Genomic DNA, 21793 nt, shown 5'->3' with positions numbered 1-21793 from the left:
AATCTTTGTAGAGAAAACCAACATGCTATAGTGAAAGCAGATGTCCTGAGCTTGGAATCATGAAAGCCTTAAGTTCAAATACAGTCTGCCTCTGACATTTACCTGCTATATGACCTTGGGCATATCACTTAAATTCTGAACCCTGGTTTTATCATCAGTAAAATGGACCTTAATCATCGTATCTATTAGTATTGCTCTTACTACATGGCTGTTAAGGAACAAATGAGGTAATGTCACTGCAATGTTCTTTAAAACTTTAAGTGCTATTTTTAAAGCAAGTTTCTAGGGGGCAGCTAGGTGGCACAGTGGATACAGCACTGGTCTCAGAGTCAGGAGGACCTGAGTTCAAATCCAAGCTCAGACACTTAGTAGTCAGTCGGTGACCCCTGGCAAGTCACATAACCCTGAATACCTCAAAAAAAAAGTGAATTTCTGTTATCTAAAAAAACTCAGCTCAAGTCTGGGCTGTCCTTGTTATGTATGGCAGCAGGAAACAATGAGAATGGAGAAAGACTGCTTCTGTTTTTCTCTTGGAAGCGTGAATTCTATTCTATTCCTCTACTTTTAACTAGCCACAAGGACCCTTTACACTTTGCTGTTGGCTTCCTTTCCCCCTAGAAAAACAAATTCCTGAGGGATCTGGTCAGGCAGCGCTATTCCCCTCCAAGCACTCAAGAAGCCAGACAAAACTGACTTCTCTATGTAGTCTGGGTTGGAGAGGACAGCCATGGTTGAAAGAGGAATGAAAAGGGCTCCAACCCATTTTGATTCTTTCCTTCTCACTTCGATACCCTGCTACTTCTATCTCTTAAATGGGGAAATCTCACCTACTAAAATCAGGCTCTTAGAGCTTGAAGGCATTTTAAAGACCAAGATTTACAAACCAAGGCCTAGAGGATGCAATTTGCCAAATCCTTGCTGTTTATAGATATGGAAACTGAGGACCATAGAAATTGAGTGAATTTCCCACAATGACACAGGAAGTTAGTGGCGATGCTACAAGCAGATATAGAGCTGAAAGGGACCTCACATAGTCCAGCCTTTTATTTTAGGATGAGGAACCTGAAGCTGGGAGGAGTCACATGGGTACTAAGTAGCAAGGCCAGGATTTGAATCCCAGCCCTCTCTTCCACTCTGCCTCACCTCTGGAATCTAGACCTAATCATCTCCAGTCCAATGTTCTTTCTACTGTGCAACACTGCAGCCTACTTCTCAAGCAATGATTTCTTCACAAAAACCATGGGGTCTGAGAACCAACCAGTAAATTATCAGCACTAAAGATCAGATTCTCTCTCTCTCTCTCTCTCTCTCTCTCTCTCTCTCTCTCTCTCTCTCTCTCTCTCTCTCTCTTCTCTCTCTCTCTCTCTCTCTCACACACACACACACACACACACACACACACACACACACACACACACACACACACACACACACATATACAGCCCTATTCTGTGAAAAGGAAACCTCAGTAAGGGAATCTGGCAGTGTTTGTGTATGTGTGTGTGTGGCAAGAAATGAGATGAGGAGTTCTGAATTTTCAACAGGGCCTGGCAAAGGAAGATAGATGCTGTGGGCTTGAGGACAGCTGCTAAATAATAGATTATCTGGGGAGGTCTGAGGCTGCCTCACAATGAGTGATTTAATCCTAATGAAACTGGAGAGCTCTCTGCTCAATACCACTAAACTTCCTGCTTCAAAGGCCTTGGAAGTCCCAATGCAACGAGATCCTACCCTGCAATCAGCCAACCTGCCTGGACCACTCTGTAGCTCTTGTCCATCTATCTGCCTTTAGCAGTCACAAAGACCACTCAAGCAGCATGGCCATTGCAAGGTGGAATGGGACAGGAGCAAAAGAAGACAGCTAAAATTGGAAAGGCCCTTCTGGGTAATTTAGTCCAACTCACTCTTAGAAAGTTTTTTACAGAGTTACATAGTTTTACAGAGAGGGAAACTGAGACTCAGAGAGGTTAGGGAATATACCCATATTTATACAGCAAAGATACCAGAGTGGTTTGCCCTTTCCTTCTCTAGCTCATTTTACAGATGAGGAAATTGAGACAACAGGATAAAGTGACTTGTTCAAGGTCACACAGCTAGCAAGTGTCTTGAGACCAGATTTGAACTCAGGAAGATGAGTCTTTCTGATGCCAGATCTAGTGCTCTATCTACTGCACCACCTAAGTGTCATGATGAGACCCTAGAAAACTCATGTAAACTCTCAGTGCCCCAAGCAATTTCTATGAGACTATAGGTTGTTGAATGATTTCTGATTTATACTGGTGGAGGAAGTTTCCTCAAAGGGACTTTTCTATATCAATAAAATCAGACACATAGACTTCAGAGAGAGAGAAACAGACAGACAGACAGAAACAGACAGAGAGAGAATCTTAAGTGTTAAGGCTGGCCAATGAGCAGGACCCAGAATTGAACAGGAGGAGAGAATGCCAGACCACATTTAGGCAGCTTCACAACACAAGGTTTTCAATGATCTCAAGCTATTCCATGACACAAAAGTCCTTCTCTTTAACAATATCTTCCCAGTGATGCTATATAGCTATGAATCATGAAACATCAGGATCAAAGAAGAATCAAAATTACAAGTAACCCAAAAGGGCAATGATAAGGCTGCATGGTGGGTGTTAAGTAGGCTGCAGCATATTGCCAATGATGACTTGTGAGTGTAAGAAGTGAGAAAGACGACACTATCAGAGATATGTGTGACCAGAAAGGGAGGTACACTGGTTATGAGGCACAACAGATGGACAGCCTGGCTGCGACACGATTACCCGAAGACACTGAAGGAACCAGAGGAAGGCCTGCAGCATATTGAGCACATCATTTAAGGAGTATTTATGGAAAGCCAGGATGGGACTCAAACAGGATGAGAAGGCATGGAGGGATTGCAATTTATACCAGCAGGAGGAGTGCTCACATGTATAAGTAGATCACAGATCCATGCAAGAATAAGATCATCAACAGCAACTGATAATAATCGCAACTGACACCTATATCCAACTTTGCAAAGTCTTATTTGAGCTAATAATTATGGAAGTGTACCATGTTAGTCAAAGGACTACCAGCTATGATGTCATGGGAAACAACTCCCACTAGATTAAGTTAGAAGACCTCAGTTTGGAGACTAGATCTTCTAATTATTAGCTGTGAGAACCTGGGCAAATCACCTGCCTTCTCTGGGCCTCAATTTCTCTTTCCTCTTTACTTTTTCATGCTTTTCTTGAGTCTGATATTTGAAAGTCAAATTTTCTATTCAGCTCTGGTCTTTTCATCAAGAATGCTTGAAAGTCCTCTATTTCATTGGCCCCTGAAGGATTACACTCAGTTTTGCTGGGTAGGTGATTCTTGGTTTTAATCCTAGCTCCTTTGACCTCCAGAATATCATATTCCAAGATCTCTGATCCCTTAATGTAGAAGCTGCTAAATCTTGTGTTATCCTGATTGTGTTTCCACAACATTTGAATTTTTTTTCTGGCTTCTTGCACTATTTTCTCCTTGACCTGGGAACTGTGGAATTTGGCTATAATATTCCTAGGAGTTTTCCTTTTGGGATCTCATTCAGGAGGTGATTGGTGGATTCTTTCCATTTCTATTTTACCCTCTGGTTCTAGAATATCAGGACAGTTTTCCTTGGTAATTTCTTGAAAGATGATGCCTTAGCTGTTTTTTTGATCATGGCTTTCACACAGTCCCATAATTTTTAAATTATCTCTCCTGGATATATTTTTCAGGTCAGTTGTTTTTCCAATGAGATATTTCACATTGTCTTCTATTTTTTTCATTCTTCTGGTTGTGTTTTATAACTTCTTGATTTCTCATAAAGTCACTAGTTTCCATTTGCTCCATTCTAATTTTTAAGGAAGTATTTTCTTATGTGAGTTTTTGGAGTTCCTTTTCCATTTGGCCAGTTCTGCTTTTTAAGGCATTCTTCTCCTCCCTGGCTTTTTGGATCTCTTTTGCCATTTGGGTTGGTCTATTTTTTTAAGGTGTTATTTTCTTCAGTATTTTTTTGGGTCTCCTTTAGCAAGCTGTTGACTTGTTTTTCATGATTTTCTTGCATCACTCTCATTTCTCTTCCCTATTTTTCCTCTACTTCTCTTACTTGGTTTTCAAAATCCTTTTTGAGCTCTTCCATGGCCTGAGACCAATTCATATTTTTCTTGGAGACTTTGGATATTGGAGTTTGACTTTTGTTGTCTTCCAATTGTATGTTTTGATCTTCTTTGTCACCAAAGTAAGATTCTATAGTCTTGAGTTTTTTTTCCACTTTTCGCTCATGTTCCCAACCAATTACTTGACTTTTTAACTCTTTGTTAAGGTAGGGCTCTGCTTCCAGTGCAGACATGTACTGTACCAAGCTTCAAGGGATTTTGGTAGCTGTTTTCAGAGATATTCCTAGGGACCTGTAAATTTTTAGTTCTTCCAAGGTGGTATGATCAAAGGTGAGGTGTTTACTCCTTTCCTAGACTGTGCTCTGCTCTATGAGTGACCACAAGCACTCTTTTCTGCCTTGGAAATATGAGGAGGACTCCCTATTTACTGCTGCCACAAGCTCCACCAGTGCTCCTCCTTGCCCCAGGACTGCCACCGAGGACTGCGACCCAGATCCAAGCATGGGCAAAGCAAGAGAATCCTGCCTTAGTGCCAGCAAAGAGATCCCCCTGCAATCCTCCTCTGATCAGCTGCTTGTGCCCCCAATGTTTGTGGGCTGAGAGGTCCAGAAGCAGCTACCAACCTCGCCCCAGAGATGCACCAGGGCTGGGGCCAGATGCTCCTCTCTCACCCAGGTCCAACGGACCTTTCCTACTGACCTTCTAAGTTTTTTTTGGCATTCAGTCCCCTAAGGCCTGTTTCAGGCTTGCTGGAGCCCCATCTTTGCCTGGGTGGCCCATGCTGAACTGCGCTCCTCTACCAGCCCAACGCAAGAGACCTTTCCCATCAACCACCCAGTTTGTCTTGAGCTGGAAATTTGTTTAACTCTGTCTTTTTGTGGGTTCTGCTGCTCTAGAATTTGTTTAGAGGAATTTTTTACAAGTATTTGGAGGAGTTTGAAGGAGAGCTCAAGCAAGTCATTGCTTTTACTCTGCCATCCTGGTTCTGCCCCCTAAAAAGGGTTTTCTTCATAGCCATAATATGAGCCAGTCCAAGTAATATTATACCCATTTTACAAAAGAGCTTGAAACTCAGAGAGATGAGCCAATGTGAAGCTTCCTTGTCCTGAATCTAGCATCTATTCTACTACACCATGCAGGCTCAACACAACACTGAAAGGAAAACCATAATATGACAGAGAGAACACTGATGAGAAAGTCAGGACCCCTGGATTCTAGTTCTGTGACTATCAAGCTGTGTGATCTTCACCTCCCTCTCTATGGTTTTTGTCACCTTTTTTCATCAATTAAGGAGAATGGAATCAATGGGGTTCCATAAATATTAGCTCAAATAAGATGTTTATAAAAGACTCTGCAAAGCTTAAAATAGGATATGGGATATTAGTTGTGATTCTTATCCAAACAAAAGTGGTTAAAACGGGCCTGAAACTCAGGATTAAAAAATGGTAAAGAAACAAGCACCGAGCCCTCCTCAAAGAGTCCAAGTCATAGCTGGAAGGGATCTCAGAGGTCAAAAGATCATAAGATTCAGAATTTCCTTTCAATTGATTGAAATTCAATTGATTTCACCATTTTTTCAATTGATTTCCTTTGATCTGTTTAATCGTTATTTTATTTCTTATTCCTTGGATCTCTACTCAGTTCTCCATAAATTCCACATAAAAGCCATGCCTTTTACCATGCTAACATTCCGTACATTATTTTAGTTCTATTTTCCTGTTTCAACCAAGTTGACATCTACTACCTCAACAATATAATAGATGAAGATACAAGCTCCTTTTCACATCACACTCTTGCATGGATTATATCTCCGGGACCAAATGTGCCTTAGTTTTCTAACATCCTTTACCCACTTTGGTTTGGGAGTCAGGAGACTCAGTCCCAGTTCTACATGTTTCCTCAGAAGTCAAAGAAGGGTATATACTCATGCAGTGGGGAATAACTATAAAAATGTATGGTGCTTCAATAAAATGGAACAGTATTGTGATTTTAAAAAAAACAATATAACATTCATAAAAGTATAGGAAGATTTCCATGAACTGATGAAGAAACATCAAAACAACATGCACAATGTAAATGGAAAGAATTTTAAAATGTTACTGAATGCTACATAATTATAAAAACCAAGTTTAGCCAGTTTCTATAAATTGTTCTATGCTTGTGCTTTTTTTTTCCTTTACAAATAACACACCTTATTTGATCTTTACAAGAACCCTGGGAAGCAGGTGCTAATATTATTCCCATTTTACAGTTGATGAAACTGAGTCAAATAGAGGCCGACTCCTTCACTGAAGCCTCAGACAGTGATCCATGCCTTAGCAAATGATCTTCAAGAGCTTCTGTTACAGAAAAATAAAAATCATTGATTGAGTCCAACCTTCTGGGGATGAACCTCTCTCACAGCTAATCTGATGTCCAGACAAAAGATATGACTGATCACTAGGCTCATATTTTCCAGCTGCTAGGGCTTACCCTCTACTGTAAATGCTTTCAAGAATCCATGGTTACCACCAAATCAAAAAGCATCAATGGAAGGACTTTAATGGAAATGATGGAGAAACAAACATGCAGAAACAACAGGCCAGTCTATCTGCAAATGGCCCATGACATTAATAAAAATTTTTCAAGGCTTTAAAAAAAATCTAATTAATAAATTTCAAATTAAAAACAAGTAAAGAGAAACACTTGAAAATGCATTTCACTTTTAAGCTCATTGCACAAACATACTTTCAGTACCTTGTTTTCCAACTCACTGGCTCTAAATTCAAAAACCGCTGAACATCTTTCCCCTTCATTTTTTTTCATTCAGTTCACTGAAATGTTTAGTTTGGAATCAAATATTTCTCTGCATTTGGGGAGATCTCAGGACCACAGATGTAGAGCTGGAACCCAGCTACTAATTTATAAGTAAACCGGCACAAATGGTTCCGTTCTATAAATTGGCCTATAACATATTCAGAGAACATATACAATTATCCATATCTATATTATCCTATGAAGAAGAAAATTACATTAAACAGCTGAAGTAAAACTCCAGAATAAGGGAGGACATGAAGACATAGGGCCCTTTGACTAAAAATTAGGAAGATGAAAAGGGGAGAAACAGATGGATCTAGAGGACTAGGAGAACAACTGGAGATGGGACTCCCATTCAGGCTTTTGGATGCTTTTCACTAGAACTCCTCTGGATACACTGAGGACTCTGCTGCCTCAAAGTGGGAGGTCAATGACAAATGAGATCCCCAAGTGTTTTATCGACGAATTCCGTAAAGTTGCACTGCCACAGCAGTCACTTCCACCTGCCCCATCTGGAATGAAGCAGAACACCTTTCTAGACCAATCACCATGCAAAAGGCAGCAGGGTGTAGTGAAATGAACACTGCCTCAGGATTTGGAAGGCCTGTGTTCTAGCTCTGACATTAACTGGCTGTGTGATTTGGGGAAAATCATTTAAACTCTTTGGGCCTAAGTTTCTTCAAGGGCAAAATGGAGAGGTGGGGCTAGATGCTCTGCAAAGTCCCTTCCAAAGATAATTCTAAAAGTTTGCAACTGAACTTGAGAATCCATGGAGGAAAAATGAAAATTGTCCTTGGAGATTTTATAGCAGTTTGGTAATTCTCTGGGGATAGCCAGATAGCACCCCCCAATACAATGCAACACACACCCCCATTCCATATGGAGATTAGAAACAGAAAAAACTACTAGATTTCAGGAATGTCTCCAATGTATTAGCTATGTGGCTACCTGCAAATTACTAAAGCTGTTCTTAATACCTCAGTTTCCTCACTGGAAAAATGGGAACAATAATTATTTATATTACCAACCTCACAGAGTTATGAATAGAGCATTTTATAAACATTAAAGAACTACAGAAATGGGTACAGATATAATAACTATTGTGACTAAAGAACCAGCTTTTAAAAAGAGATTGCTTTCCCCCCCAGGGGGAATGGGAGTCAGAGAATTTATAAAGCCTTAGTTTCCTCCGAGATTTTTGTTGTACAATTTCACAACATGGTTCCCTAGATCTTCCACCAATCCTCCCAACAAACTAAATCTCTACAAGTTCTTGATAAACATAAGGTTACTCCTGAAAATATTCCCCTCAGAAAGTGGAGTGTTTTCTTTTAAAATCCGTTTTATGGAGGCCTAACCAAATTGCTGGAATCCTAGAATCTCAAGAGGCAGAAGGGACCTGAGAGTCATCTGGTCCAACCCCCTCCACTTTAATTCAATTTGTTTTACTTCAGCAAGCATTTATTTATTAAACATATTATGCTAAACATTGAGAATACAAAAACAAAAATAAAGCAGTCCTTGCCCTCAGGGAGTTAATGCTCTGCTGAAGTGAAACAAATACAAATTATAAGCCAAGGAACCACAAAGTGATAGGGAGAGTTTGACAGAGAGCCTTAACAACTTAGGGCCATGCACTCCTTAAATGATAAATAGTTAAAGGATATGAACAAGCAATTTTCAGAAGAAGAAATCAAAGCTATCAATAGTCATATGAAAAAATGCTCTAAACCTACTAATTAGAGAAATGCAAATTAAAGCAACTCTGAAATACCATCTCACACCCATCAGATTGGCTAACGTGACTGAAAAAGAAAATGACAAATGCTGGCAGGGATGTGGGAAAATAAGTACTTTAACACATTGTTGGTAGAGTTGTGAACTGGTCCAAGCACTCTGGAGAACAATATGGAACTATTCCCAAAGGGCTATAAAACTGTGCATACTCTTTGACCCAGCAATACCACTACTGGGTATATCCCAATAAAAAAAAAGATTCATATATAGAAAAATGTTTATAGCAGCTCTTTCTGTGGTTGCAAAGAATTGGAAACTGAGGGGATTCCTAGCAACTGGGGAATGGCTGAATAAGTGGTCTATGATTATGATGGAGTACTATTCTGCTATAAGAAATGATAAAGGGGATGGTTTCAGAAAAGCCTGGGAAGACTTATATGAACTGATGCAAAGTGAAGTGAGCAGAACTAGACTATTATATATAGCAACAGCGATATTGTAATAATTATCAAACTATGAAAGACTTAGCTACTCTGGTCAATACAAAGATCCAAACAACTCATGATGAAAAATGCTATCCACCTACAGTAAGATGGATTCCGAGTGTAGACTGAAGCATATTTTCTTTCACTTTATTTTTCTTATTTTTTCTTTTGTAGCATGGCTAATGGGGACATCAATTAATTAATTAATTAATTAATTAATGATAAATAACTAGACAGATAAATAATGAATGAATTAGGTAAATAAACAACTGGAGCAATGAGGAAAGGTCTCCTGTAGCATATGACACTGAGTTGAGCCTTGAAGAAAGGTAGGAGTTGATTCTAAGAAACAGAGCTGAGAAGGGAAAGCATTTGGGGATGGGTGGAGGGTAGGGATGGAGGGGGGACCAGACAATCCTAAGGCAAGGATGAACCTAAACTTTTCAAGCAGCCTGGATTCACTCATTGCCCAGTCAATTCTAAATGGCTGCAGATATTATTTCCCCCCATAGTTTATGCACCCCACACTATCCATCTGTCTCATTGGCGATCTAACAATCTTCCTGGAAAACCTAATCAGGGAAGCCTAACTAGGCAGGTATGACTCTTAAGCAGATGGTAGGTCTCATAATTAGGTCATTATGTAATTCCTCATCTAGAGCTGCCTTCAGTAAACTTCACATGCAGACCTCAAGTGGATAAGCTTTACACTGTTATTACAATACTGATTACAATTTGGTCTCAGGAACATAATGATACCACATTTTCTGTAGTTTGATAAAAAAAAAAGGAAGACAGAATGGGAGAGTAGGAAAACTGATAGCCCAACTACTGTTTTTTATCCCCAATTTTGTGCAGCAAAGCATTATGCAGGCAACCTAGGGAGAAAGAATGCAGTATAGTAGAGGAAGGGCAGGAATGGGATTTGCTATAAATAGTTTTGTATATATGGATCCTTTTTCCTTTTCTTTGCTCTCTTTGGGGTACAGACCTAGTAGTGGTATTGCAGGAGACTGGAGCTCAAATCTTGGCTCTGTTCTTCCTACCTGCACGTGCCCTGGGTTCCATCAGTTTCCTTCTTTGGGTCTCAGTTTCTTCATATGTATAAAGTGAAGGGGGTGGAGTAGATGATTTCTAAGGTCCAACTTTGATCCCAAGTTCAGGAAGGGAGATGGCTCGGTGGAACAGGGCAGGATGGCTACCCTGTGCTACAATCTGCTGTATCTCAACTTTTCCAAAGGTCATATGCCAATGGACCTCAAGTGGCAATGGTTCATATTTACAATGACTCACTTAAAGAGTCACCTATTTTCCCTCCACAGCTCTCTGCTTCACATGGGCTTGGTATGCTAGGCTGGCAGCAACTTTTCAGGGGTGCATAGTCAAGTGACTAATCCTGGATAAAGTAAGTGAAGTTCTTCTCTGGTTCCCTGTTCTGCCTTACCTCCCTGCCTGGGTCTGGTCTCCCCTGATGTAGTCTACACTTTCAAACAGCACTATGGTCCTCCTGCCCCCACAATCCAGACTCCCAGACTCACAAATTTCAGCAAGGAGGAGAGTAATCTGATCACACAATTAAAGTAATTCACAATGAAACATAAGTGACCAATAGATTTAACTCTTATTAGCCCAAAGGACTCTATAATTGGTACAGAGTGTGGGTGGGGAAAATACTTTCCATTTTTTGGCCTAGACCATGAATTGTGTTCATTAGTGGCCTCAATCCTCAATCTTCTCTGGCATGTAGTGGTTGGTGTCATTACATGCTCAGACTATTACCTGATATTAGCCTCTCTGGGGGCTTGGTTCCAAGCTCATAAGATCACAGATCAAGCGCTTAAGTTCTAGCTCCCTGGTCTTCGAACCAGACACTCAGAGCTGGCAGGGATCTTAGAGGTGGTCTAATTCAACTTCCTATGCAAAGCTGGTATTGCCCCTCTACAACATCCAATCAACCAATCTACAAAGGGCCTGCTATATGTCAGAAACTGTGCTAACAGTTAAAGAAACAAAGACAAAAACCAAAACAATCCCTGCCCTCAAGAAGCTCACAGTGTATCACGGGAGATACGTACACATATAGAGATATATGAAATATAAACAAAATAAAGGCTATTTGGGGGCAGGGGAAGGAGGCTCATGCGGGAGATAGCATTTCAGCTGAAACTTGGGATTCCAGTAGGTAGAGGGGAAGCATGGGGGGAGGGAGGGAGGGGAGAGGACAGACATCCTATGCTAAGGTACAAAGACATTATGTCATATGTGAAAAATAGCACAAAGGCATTTTGGCTGGACCATAGAGTGCATTTAAAGGAGTATATAGACAAAGAATGGAAATGGAAGTTGGAACCAGGTTGTGAAGGGTTTTAAATGCCAAACAAAATTTATACTAAAGGCAATAAGAACCTTCAGCTTGAACAACACCATTTAGTCTGCCCAAACTGGATGCTTCACTCTTGCCTTACCTCAGTTAAGCTCTGAAAGGTCATTCCTCTCAGTCCTGATATTGAGAATTCCTTCCTCCTTTGTTGACTCAAGAGACAAGAGGAGGAAAGAGAAGCATTTTCTACTGAGGAAATTACTATTAGGATATGACTATACTGAGTTCTGATTTAGCACTTGTGACTTATTTATAAGAACACTGAGCCTTCACTACTTTGCTAGATGAAGGTCTCTTCTTATACAGATGTTTCCTCTAACAATGCAGACCACAATCCATCCAAACCTTAATATGTGTAGTAATTATAGCAATAACAGTTAAAGTTAAGAATACATGTAAAGTACTTTGGGAATCTGAAAGCACTGTATGTATTCTTAGTTAAGCCCAGTAACAGCCTTATAAGAAGGTATTATGATTCCCATTTAACAGATGAGGAAATTGATGTTCAAAAGGGTTCAGTGACTCGTCCGTAAACACACAAATTTTAAGTGTCAGAAGCAGCATATGAAACCAGGTCTCCTCTCTCTAAGGCCAATACTCTATCTACTACATTAAATTTCCACCCAACTAAAGAGATAAAACAAAGAAAGCAAATTATAGACCAATATCCCTAATAAATATGAATGCAAAAACCTGTTGCTTGAGTCAACAGTAATACATTGAAAAGGCTATACACCATCGTCTAGGTTGGACAAAAATGCAATATCATAAAAATGACAAATACAATACAACATATTAATAAAATCAAAATCATATAATTGATCATATCAATAGATGCAAAGAAGGCTTTTGCCAAAACACAACACCGATTTCTGTTAAAAAACACTAAAAGCACAGAATAAATGGATTTTCCTTAGTATGATAACAGTATCCATCTAAATCCAAGAACTAGCATTATACATAATGGAGTTAAACCAGAAGCCTTCCCAATCAGGATCTCCATTACTGCTACTCTTATTTAACATAATACTAGAAATGCTAGCTCTAGCAATGATAAGAAAAATAAATTGAGAGAATAGGCTGATATGATGGTATACATAGAGGAAACGAGAGTAGACTAAAAAAATTAATCAAAATTATAGCTTCAATAATGAAAAGGGATACAAAATAATATCCACACAAACCACCAGCCTTTCTATATATTATCAACCAAACCCAACAGAAAGAGATAGAAAGAGGAGTTCCATTGAAAATGACAGAATTCGTTTCTTGTTTGATCACTACTATAAGAGTTGACTTGCTGGGTACAGAAAAGCAGATTCAGAAATGCAGGGGATTTAAAAACAATCAATAAAATAATGTTTTAGAGAAAGAAAATCAAGGGGTCCAAATAGTTTCTTCCTTCTATTTCTCTCTCCCTTCTTGCCTTCCTCCTCTTGTGATATTGTTGTTTATCTAGCAGTAACCCAAAAAAGATTTTTTTTATAAAAAGTAGAAAGCTTGCCTCCCTATCATATAATTTAGGAGGGTTCTTAATTCACCCCTAAGAGAAGACTTGAGAGAAGAACATTTCCCTCTTCAAATGTTTAAAGGGTTATTAAGGACATGTTCTGCTTAGTTCCAAATGACAGATCTAAAATCCTTACCATAAAAAAAAAAAGAAATTAAGAGGGGGAAGGATTTCAGTTCAAAAGAAGGAAGATTTCCCCAACAATTAAAGGTGTCCCCAAGTGGAGTGGACTGGCTTGTAAGATAGTAAGCTCCCAGGGCAACTAGGTGGTACAGTGGATAGAGCTCCCCTTGGAGTCAGAAGGACCTAAGTGCAAATCTGGCCTCAGACACTTGATACTTACTAGCTGTGCGACCCTGGGCAAGTCACTTAACTGACTGCCTCACCAAAAAGAAAAAAAAAACAACTAGTAAGCTCTCTAGCACTGAATATGTTCCAGTAGAGGCAGAATGACCACTTTGTCAGATGATACAGACAGCAAATATGCTTTGAGTAAAATCTGGCCTACACATCCTCTGAGCCATTCCAGGGCTCTCATACAGGTTTCTCAGCACCAGATATGGTTCCTAGATAAAGAAGGAAGTAGGTAGAGAGGATATTTGGAGGGTAATAAAGCATATGTTGGCAAGACAAAGTATATCAGGGAAGATGAGGACTCAGAAAGTGTAATTAAGCTATACATTTACAAGGATTTTCTTTTTTTTCCCAGTGGGAGGGGGAAAGAGGTGGGAGGAAGAGAAAAAATATATACATGTTAATTGGAAAAAATTAATTAAAAAAAAATACTGTCAAGGATGCAGCTGTTGCTTATCTTATCACAGTCATCCTTGCCAAATCCTTCCATGTTTTCAGGGCCCAAGGCCTGCAGGAGTTTGAAGTGTAGTCCAACACACAAGGCTGTCCCCGAGGACACACAGATAGGAAAAGGGAACACAAAACACACACACACACACACACACACACACACACACACACACACACACACACACACACACACACACACACACACACACACGGAAAGTCAGCCCCACAGCCCCACTCCTTTGCAGCTGAGAAGTCTCACCTGACAATCTACAGCAGCAGTATAATAGGCCAATCTTTGAACACCAAATAAGGAATCCTACCTAGGCCCTCTCACGGGTGATCTGCCAGCTGCAGGCAGCCCTAGGGCACGAGAGAAGCTACCTTACTGCTTCTGGCTATTAGTAAAAGCTACTCTGCTCCTTAGCACTATGGGCAAGTTCCTACCTTTTCACCTCTACAACTAAACTACTCTGCATTTCTTTTTAATGTTGGTAATAGAAGGAAAATAGAGATAAAAGGAAGATACTAAAGGATTTGGAGAAAACAGTGAAGTATAAAATCTAAAATTCAAGAAAGGAGAATTAGTCAATGGACTAGAGCCTTAAGGGAATCCTTAGGAGAAGACCCAAAGCAAAGACTTAGGCTAGATGAGAAGCATCATTTATTTTTAGGATTATTTCCCAGGTTTAGGAAACAAGTGAGGAATGGAATAGTAGAGACAAAGCACAATGGCTTTCAAATGCTACAATACATTTAGGAACCATGAGCTAGTTTTCAGAGCAAATATCACCTCTGAAAAATGGAACAATGGGGACCAGGGAAATCACCTGGTTCATTGCCCAGGTGTGTTTTTGTTTTGTTTTGTTTTTTGAAGCATTATGGATAGCATGATGGACTTTGGGTTAGGTCACTTGAACACAAATCTCACCTCTGATACTTACTAGTTCAATGACCATGGGTAAAATGTTTTAACTTTACTAAATCTGTTTCTTTCATCCACAAAATGAGGATAACAAACAGTGGAGATCAAATAAGATTAATAATGCAAACTTACTGCATTTCCAGGTTTACAAAGAACATTCTTCCTAACAGCCCTTGGAGGTAGTAGGGCAAATACTATCACCCCTTCAATCAATAAAAAAAAAAACCATTTATTAAGTACCTACTTTGTTCCAGGTGCTTCATAAATGTCTATTAACTTATTCCCATTTTACAGATAAGGAAACTGAGTCTCTGAGAAGAGGCAGTGGAGGCAGCCTTCTAACCCAGGTCTCCCAACCCAAAGACCAGCACTTTTTCCACCATGCCTCAGTAACTATTATGCTTTGTAACCATAAAGAACTGAATAAATGTCAGTTTGTATTTTTTCTTTTTGGTCCATTACCATTAGTGTAGGGAACTCCCTGGTGTACACACTCCCTCCATGGAAGCAGATCAGCAACTCCTTTGTAAGTTCATCTTGTTTTAAAAAATTAATTTATTTTTAGTTTTCAACATTCATTTCCATAAGTTCTCCCCTCCCCCAAAGTAAGTGGGATTAAGTGACTTGCCCGAGGTCACACAGCTAGTACATCAAGTGTCTAGTCTGAGACAAGATTTGAACTCAGGTCCTCCTGACTCCAGGGCTGGTGCTCCATCCACTGCACCCCCTCCCTCCCTACCTCCTTTCCCAAGACAGTGGGCAATCTAATATAGGCTCTATATATATACATTCCTATTAAACATATTTTCTCATTAGTCATGTTTAAAGAAGAATTAGAAACAATAGGAAGAACCACAAGAAAAAAGAAACAAAACAAAACAGAAGGGAAAAAAATAGCAAAAAGTATGCTTCGATCTGCATTCAAACTCCATAGTTCTTTCTCTGGATGTGGATAGCATTTTCCAATCATGAGGCTTTTGGAGATGTCTTAGATCCTTGCATTGCTGAGAAGAGCTAAGTCTATCAAAAGTTAGTCATCACACAACATAGCTGTTCTGTAAGTTCATCTTAAGACAATTAAATAGTTCAATAACTTACCCAGGTCATCGAGTTAATATAAGTAAAAGATAGGACTTGAACCCAGAACATCTTTATTTCTAAGCCTAATTAGATTTCATGCATTATTAGAAAAATCTCTCTTTCTTAGGTCCTATTCAATCTCTCCTATAATTTTTGTGTTTGAAGATTTATTTTTAAAATCTAAATGGGGCCTAAGAAATAGAGATTTTTCTAATAATGCATGAAATCTAATCTGCAAGACAGAGCTTCTTCCTCCAAATTCCTCCTCCTGCAGAAGGTAATCAATCATCTTTATGTTAATTAAGATATACAATTAGATCACATCCATTCAGACTGCCAGGTTCCCAACATGATTTTGACTTATTTCATAAAACAGATATTGACTTTCATATAATCCAGCACCAAGCACCTTACCAGATAAGCAAATACTAAAATTAATTAGGCAGCAGAGGTCCACTTAGTTTTATGGGCTTTTCCTTCTTTTAGGGACTGATGGGGGAGGGGTCAGGCAGCTCAGAGTTAAGTTGACAGGTAAGTTGCTGGTCCTCTAGTTTACACAGACCTCAGGTTACAGTCTAGTGTTCTTTTTTTGCTCATTATTTCTCATTTCAGGTTGTGTGCACTGATGTGTCATTTGGCATTAAGACCTCCTGCTACCTATAGGTGGGAGTAAAATATTTGCATCAGCACTCTTGGCAAAGCCAGAGGAGACACACACACACACACACACACACACACACACACACACACACACACACACACAAACACACACACACACACTCCCAATATCCTTACATAACATTTGTTATCAGAGAGTGTCAAAGCTTGGTTATCCATTGACTAAAGCCATACAACACTCCAGTGTGTTAGGCAGGAGTCCTTACTCTCTGACTGAGATGTCTAGATACAGGAAAGTGGGGGTAATATTCCTCCAGAGATCACATGGTGAGAGTTGAGTTAGAGGCCTTACCAGTCAAAGGATGGGGCACTGAGAAATTTTTTTAACTTTTGTTAAGAACTTAATAATCATTTATTCCATTTCCTTTCTATGTAGAGTTAGCATTCTTTCTCCTTGGTTTTCTCCTGTTAGATAACACCACTGAGGGGCCTTTTCTCAATCCTCATTCTGCTTGACCTCTCTGCAGCCTTCTCCTCCTCGATACTCTTTTCTCTCTAGGTTCTCAGGATACTATCCTCTCCTGGTTCTCCTCCTACCTGTCCAACCACTCCTTCTCTGTTTTCTTTGTTAGCTCCTCCTCCAGATCACATTCTCATGTAGGGATCCCTCAGCGTTTTGTCCTAGGCCCTCTTCTCTTCTCCCTCTACATTATTTCGTTTGGAGATCTCATCAACTCACATGGATTTAATTACCATCTTTATGCTAATGATTCTCAAATCTACCAATCCTGCCCCAACTTCTCTATTGACTTCCAATCTCGCATCTCCAACTGCTCTTTCAGACATCTTGAACTCAATGTCTAGGAGACATCTTAAAATCACTATGTCCAAAACAGAACTTATATCTTTCCTCCAAACCCTCTACTTCTCTTGTAAATGAAGAGGACAATACCATCCTCCCAGTCCCTCAGACTCTAAACATAGGAGCCATCTTGTTGTCCTTTCACCCCCACCCCAAGCCCTATATCCAAGCTGTTGCCAAAGCTGTCAGTTTCATCTTTGCAACATTCCTCAAATATGTTCCCTTCTCTCCTCAGACACTACTCCCACTCTAGGGTAGACCCTCATCACCTCCTGCCTTGATTGCTGCAATAGACTGATGATGGGTCTGCCTGCCTCAGGTTTCTCCCCATTCCAATTCATTCTCCCACAAGCCATTAAAGTGATTTTCCTAAAACACAAGTTTTGTCCCCTACTCAGTAATCTCCTGTGGCTCCCTATTGCCTCCAGGAGCAAAATGCTCTGTTTGGCATTCAATGCCCTTCATAACATAGACCCCTCTACTTTTTCAGTCTGCTTACACCTTACTCCCCAACGCATACTCTTTGATCCAATGACAATGATCCTGGTTGTTCCATAATCAAGACACTCCATCTCTCAGCCCTATCTAGGCATTCTCTCTGACTGTCCCCTATGCTTGAAATGCTCTTTCCCCTCCTCCACTCCAACTACTGAGCTCCCTGGCTTCCTTTAAGTCCCAACTAAAATCTCACCTCCAACAGGAAGCCTTCCCTAATCCCCTTAATTCCTGTGCTTTCCTTCTGTTAATTATTTTCTGTTTATCCTGCACACGATTGCTTTGTATATTTGTATGTTGTTCCTCCCCACCCCCATTGGATTATAAATTCCTACAGGGCAGGAACTGTCTTTTGTCTCTTTTTGTACCCTCAGAGTTTAGCACAGTGCCTGACACAAAATACATGCTTAATAAATGTTTAGTGAATTGAAAACTGAAGTAGATTCTCTTTAAAAGACCTTGGGTCATAACTATTCACCCAGTTGCCACCAGCTGAAACCTTGCTATCATCTTTGACTTTTCCTTTTCCTCTGCCTCTCATTAAAAGTTAATTATCATCCTCCTTAAAACCCTGATTTCTGATTTCACAATTTCTGTCAATAGCTCTACCATTTTAGCACTGCTGTTGAGACTTCTTCTCCTAATGTCTCTACTCGGGCTGTGTTCCCACCTCCATGTCTCACTCAATTCCTACTGTGTGATCGCACAAGTATTGATAATCAATTGTTGTTTGTCATTTTTTTTCCCCAAAGAGGACCAATGACATCACAGATGATGTCTTGACTTAGTTGTGTATTGGATTTAAGTGTGACAGAGTTGCACAAAGTCATCAGCCTCATTGTCTCTCCCAGAGTCATTAAAGTCCAGTGGCAAGATAAAAGTCAGGATGACTGATGGATGCAGTGGATAACCTTGGCATCTTTGATGTCTGACCAAGCTTTAAGTGCTCCACAATGCCTGTTTCAGCCACCTTCGTGGCTATTGGAACAAACTGCTCTCATCCGCCCATTACACAGGGGGAAGTCTTCACATTCTTGAAGCAAACACCCCCCCTAACTCACCAATGGATTTGATGCCTGTCAGTTATCCTCAACCTGGTTTAGCCCGTCTGCTGAGACACCTTTACCAGGTATGGCTGCTGTGCATGAGGCAGCTTCTTGGAGCCACAGGAGAGAGTTGGGTGAAAGGTGGACACTAAAGGTAGATGAGCAGCCCTGAAAAGGGTTCAGCAAGTCCTTGCACCAGAGGTGCTAGTCTGCCCAAACACCTGGTACATACCCCATACATATAAATGGCTCAGCATTTTGTATTTGATCATCAGTGCCACCTCCCTGGACAACTGCAATAGGTTAACAGCAATTTATCCCTTTTCCTGACTGCCACTCCTCCCATGGACCCTAACAACCTCTTACCCTCTAGCCTCTCATATTATTATATTATACATTTTATATTGTAGTTATCTATCCCACTATCCCACTGTAAACTCTAGAAGGGCAAATCTTCCTCTCCCCCCACAGAGCTCTGTACACAGTAAACACTTAATTTAAGTCTGCTGAATTGAAATAGATTGACTTTTCATTCCCTTATTTTGACAGCTGCTGGTGGTTTTACATTATGGATATTCTAGAGGCCTATCAGAGATTAAGAACATGAACACATTCAATTTTTGGCTCTGGACTATAAGTAATTATTTTGTTTGATATTAGAGCTCTACCTGGAACATATAAAACAAACAATCTTCATTTTTAAAAAGCATACCTTGGGGGCAGGGGAATAACAGTGCCCTAGACACCAACTTTTTAAACTTCTCACAACTGAAAGAAAAAACCAAACGGATCTTTAATCTGGGCAGTCTGATGTATGCAACAGAGCCTTGGACCACAGTCAGGAGACCTGGACACTAGGAACACCTACCACTTATTCAAGAGGCAACAGAAAGCTATTAAAGGACTTTGAGCAGAGGAGGGACGTGGTCAGATCCAGCATAAAGAGAATGAATCTGGCAGTGAAATGTAGGAAGGAGTGGAGAAGGATCAATAAAGTGCAACGGTCATACAGGTTCCTTAGAGTTGAAAAGACCTTGGAGGTGACTGAGTCCAAACCCTATGCTAGGCATGAATCCCCTCAACAGCATCAGCATCAGCATCCCCTACATCCAAGCTCCATATGAAGGCCGGAGCTCACTAACTCTGGTAATGGCCCCACTCTATTTTTAGACAGCTCTGACTGTTTACTGAGCTTATAGTGAGTTGAAATTTGCAATTCTAACTTCTACCAACTGATCCTTAGCTCTGCCTTTTGGGACCAAGAAAAATAAACTTAGTCTCCTTTCCACAGGATAACCCTTCAGAAAGTCAAAGATGGCCACATATCATGTTCCCCTGGATTCTTTTGTTCTCTAAGCTAAACAGCTCCTATAACCAATCCCCACATGGCACAGTTGTCATCTCACCATCCTGGCCAACTCCCAGCGGGCTGGCTTTAATTTCTCAACAATATCCTTCCTAAAATGTGGTGCCCAGCACTGTCCACAGAGCTCCAGAAGCAGTCTGACTAGGGCACAGCACCGCAGCTTCTTTAATCTTGACACTATACTTAGAGAAATGTAGCCTAGGATCAAAGAGGCCTTTTTGGCTGTCTCATCCCACTGCTGACTCATACTGGGCTTGCAATCCACTGGTCCTCCCAGGTCTTTTTCACATGCTTTCTAGCCAAGTCCTTCAAGTCATTGACTGGGTTCAAAAAAAACCACTGCAGAATCACAGCATTTTTTTCTTAACCCTATTAAATTTCACCTTATTAAATGCTAAGCCTATTGAGATCGTTTAAGAGCCAGATTCTGCCACCTAATTATGAGCAATCCCAGCTGGGTGTCATCTGCCAGTGTGGTAAGCACATGCTACCTATGCCTTCATTCATTTCCTCCCTCATCCTGGGAAGCTGTACTTGCAATAAGAACAAGGATCAATGTAATCTCTATGCAGGTGTCTAGAAGAAAAAAAAATTGCGTTAAGTAGTCGGGCTACAGTATAGGACTAAGAGAGAGGTTTTCCCATTTTTTATGAGCGAAGGTGACTTCTAGAGAGCTGTGGACATGAAACCACAATCACAGAAAGTCTTACTATAAATTTTTTTTAATTAAAGGAATGCTTTATTACATACAACACCAAAAATAATTTAGCTTTTCCATGTTTCATGGTAGAGCTGAAAACAGAATGGTATGTGAACTGTAAGTCTCTGTTATGTATAGCTTGCTTTTCTTTTCAAATAAATTCAAAATTTAATTTTCAAAAAGCCCCTGCTCTTCTGTGATTCTTTCTGATCTCCCTTCTATTCTTTTCTATGCATTTTTTCTTCAAAAATATGCAACAATAGAGCTCTTAACAAGGGTAATAAGGACACTTGTGTTGTATACACTTTTCTATACAGTAGCAAAACATGCATCATATATCACTCTATATCTAGGGGCATAAAGTCAGAATTTAGATCTGAGCGAGAATTTTGTGGTTCAGTCATTTTCAGTTGTGTCATACTCTTGATGATCCAATATGGGGTTTTCTTGGCAAAGATACTGGACTGGTTTGCCATTTCCTTCTCCTGCTCATTTTATATATGTGCAAACTGAGGCAAACAGGGTGAAGTGACTTGCCCAGTGTCACACAGCCAGGAAGTGTCTGAGGCCAGATTTGAATCCAGGAAGATGATTCTTCCTGACTCCAGTGAGCCACCCAGCTACCCTGGATGCGACTTCAGAGGTCAGTCCTCATTTTACATAAGAGAAAAAAACCTCCTAATAATTAGAACTATCCAAAAATGGAATAGCGCATCCCTGGGCCATTAGTAGGTTCCTCTTTACTAGTGGTCTTTGAGCAAAAGCTGAAGGACCAAACTCAGCAAGGATAGTATAAGGGGATTCATTCTTGTGTATCTCTAGTTTGGACTAAATAGTCATGGGAGGTCTGACCCAACATCTGCTG

At 40.2% G+C, this 21793-nt stretch overlaps 1 protein-coding gene across 14 annotated transcripts in view; it reads right to left on the bottom strand.

Moving 5' to 3' along the window:
• AAK1 (AP2 associated kinase 1) overlaps positions 1 to 21793 on the bottom strand; it is a 254149-nt gene that overhangs the window by 182798 nt on the left and 49558 nt on the right. The gene's annotated exons all lie outside the window — the stretch shown is intronic.

This window comes from Phascolarctos cinereus, unplaced genomic scaffold, assembly GCF_003287225.1.
Source record: "Phascolarctos cinereus isolate Bilbo 61053 unplaced genomic scaffold, phaCin_HiC Scaffold_2;HRSCAF=192, whole genome shotgun sequence".
NCBI classification, from domain to species: Eukaryota; Metazoa; Chordata; class Mammalia; order Diprotodontia; family Phascolarctidae; genus Phascolarctos; species Phascolarctos cinereus.
This window is presented reverse-complemented; position numbering and strand designations above follow the sequence as displayed.